This window comes from Panthera onca, chromosome E1, assembly GCF_046562875.1.
Source record: "Panthera onca isolate mPanOnc1 chromosome E1, mPanOnc1 haplotype 2, whole genome shotgun sequence".
Lineage (NCBI taxonomy): Eukaryota > Metazoa > Chordata > Mammalia > Carnivora > Felidae > Panthera > Panthera onca.
Window position 1 is genome coordinate 29,708,214 of NC_138352.1, and position 2,500 is coordinate 29,710,713.

A 2,500-nucleotide genomic window follows, 5' to 3' on the forward strand; every position below is an offset into this window, starting at 1 on the left:
ATATGCTTAAATTCAGCGGGTCGCCACGTCTGATCTGAGGTCGCGTCTCGGAGGGGCGCGCGCGCGCGCGCGCGCGCGCACCAGGAGGAGCCCCGCGAGGCCAGGGCGGAGGGGCGACGAGAGGACCGGAACGCCGGCCCCCGGGAAGAGGCCGCGGTCCGCACCCGCCCGGTTCTCCGGCCGACACCCAACGACGCAAAACACCCCAACGACGCCCGAGCCGCCCGCACCCCTACCGACGACCCCCCCCCCAACGCACCAACAACCCCCTCCCCTCCAAACCCTCCGCGAGGGAGGGAGGGAGAGAGAGAGAGAGAGCGAGAGCGCGGGAGGGGAGAGAGCCGGGAGGGGAGAGGGGACGGGGAAGGTAGGGTGCGCGCACGCGGGACGGACACGGCCGAACGGCGGGCGGGCAGGCGGGAGCACGGGCCGGCGGCACAGGCGGGAGCCCTGCCGGGGTTGGAAGGCGGAGGGGTGGGGCGAGGAACGGGGGGTCGGGCAGGGCCCGAGGCGCGGGACGCGCCGCCTCGCGACGACCCCGGAGGGGGAACCGCGGCGAGCGGCGCGGGGCGGGGGAGCGAGGGGGGGGGAAAGCGGGCGCGGGCGTGGGGGGGGGTCCGAGCGCGGCGGTCGCCCCCGACCGCCGGCCCTTTTCCCCCCACGCGACGCACCCGGCCTCCCCCCACACACGTCCCACGTGCCCCGCGCTCCCACCGCGGCCCCGGACCGGGCCCGGCGGACGGCGCGGCACGCCTCCAGCCACAGAGACCCCCCGCGGAGAACCAACACCCCCCCAACACCGCGACAACGCGGGCTCGGGGCACGCAGTGCGGCGCGGCCGCAACCCGGGGGGAAGCGCGCAGCGGCGGGCGACGCCGCGGCGTCCCGCGGGCCGCCGCCGGGGCACGCATCCCCGGGGCGCAGCCCCGCGCGCGACTCGGCCTCGGCGCGAGCCGCCCCGACAGGGCAAAGGGGGCCGGGATCGCCGGCGGGGAGCGGGGGCGGGGCCGCGGCTCGGGCCCCCGACCGCACGGCCGCGGACCGGGAGAGGAGGGGGCCACGGCCGGACCGCCGCGGTCGCCGCCCGGGGCAAGGCGGCGAGACCGACGGCGCTCCGGATCCGCGCCTCCACCCCCCACGACGGCCCGCGGGACCGCGCGGCACGGGGCACCGCAAAACCCTCCCGAGACCCGGGCGGCGATCCCAAAGACCGCGTGCGGCACGAGGGATCTCCCCCAGAGGGACCGCGGCGGCGGCCGCGGCCCTCAGGCGCGAGCTCTCCTCGCCCTTCCCTTTTCTCGCGGGCGGCGACCGGCCGCCTCGGCCTCTCCCCCCCCCCCGCCCCACCTCTCCCCCCCCCCCAACCACCCCACGCCACCGCCCCACGGGCGCCGGCCCCCAGCCCCCGTCCCACGCCCTCCCACGTCCCACACACAGGCCACCGCCGAGCGGACCCGGCGGGGCGAGGCGGGGGCGAGGGGGGTGCTGAGGGAGGCGGCGGGGACCGGACACACGGGGCCGGGGAGGGGGCGGGGAGGAGGAGGAGGAGGAGGAGGAGGAAGGAGGGAGGGCCGGCAGCGGCGGCCACCGTCGTCTGCACTTAGGGGGACGGAGGGCCCGGCGGCCAGGACGACCCTCTCCCCGGCCCGCAGACGACCCCGCACACCGAACCGCCGCGCAGGCGGGCGTGGCGGGGCGCACTCGGGCAGGGGCGGGCGCCGGCGGGACAGGCCCTGCGAGGGAACCCCCAGCCGCGCCTTACCCCCGGGAGAGAGACCCACCCGGGGGAGGCGATTGATCGGCAAGCGACGCTCAGACAGGCGTAGCCCCGGGAGGAACCCGGGGCCGCAAGTGCGTTCGAAGTGTCGATGATCAATGTGTCCTGCAATTCACATTAATTCTCGCAGCTAGCTGCGTTCTTCATCGACGCACGAGCCGAGTGATCCACCGCTAAGAGTCGTACGAGTTTTTGTGATCACCGGGAGGGCCAACCCCGAAAAGGGGCGACCCCCCCAACCTGGCACAGCACATCCCCGAAGGGTGCCTCCGGCCGGCCAGCGAGAGACAACAAAGACCAGACTCCGAGAGGTCGGAAGGGTTGGAACAGGGCAAGTCCAGCAGCCCGCCCCGCCACGCGGACGACGCGCGGGGCGAGCTCGGAACAACCCCACAGGCGCCCAGGGGTTTCCCGCCTGTCCCCTTCCCCCCAACACACACCCAAGGGACACGGGGCGCACGCACACGCACACGCTCACGCACCACCCGGCAGCCGCCGGGCAAGCCCCCTCCCGGCAACCGGGGAGGGCCGTGGCGTGGGCGCAAGCGCGGCGGCGCCCCGGCCTGGGGCGGCGGGGGGGGCGGGCAGCGGAGTCTGGAGGAGACACGGGAAGACCAGCCTCCACGGCTCCCCACGGGCCCGACCGCCCCGACCCGAGGCGGACGGGCGACCCCCAAAGGGTCTTTAAACCTCCGCGCCGGGACGCGCTAGGTACCTGGACAG

The 2,500-nt window shown here is 76.6% G+C and overlaps 2 non-coding genes across 2 annotated transcripts in view; both read right to left on the reverse strand.

The window, feature by feature from the left end:
* LOC144614503 (28S ribosomal RNA) overlaps window positions 1-43 on the reverse strand; it is a 4,643-nt gene extending 4,600 nt beyond the window's left edge. The window contains exon 1 of the ribosomal RNA XR_013552303.1: window positions 1-43. This exon is cut by the window's left edge and continues 4,600 nt beyond it. This is a non-coding gene — a ribosomal RNA (28S ribosomal RNA).
* A 1,763-nt stretch (window positions 44-1,806) lies between these two features.
* Window positions 1,807-1,959, reverse strand: LOC145713153 (5.8S ribosomal RNA). Its single transcript, XR_014136125.1, has one exon. It is a non-coding gene; the product is annotated as a 5.8S ribosomal RNA (ribosomal RNA).
* Window positions 1,960-2,500: the final 541 nt, after the last annotated feature.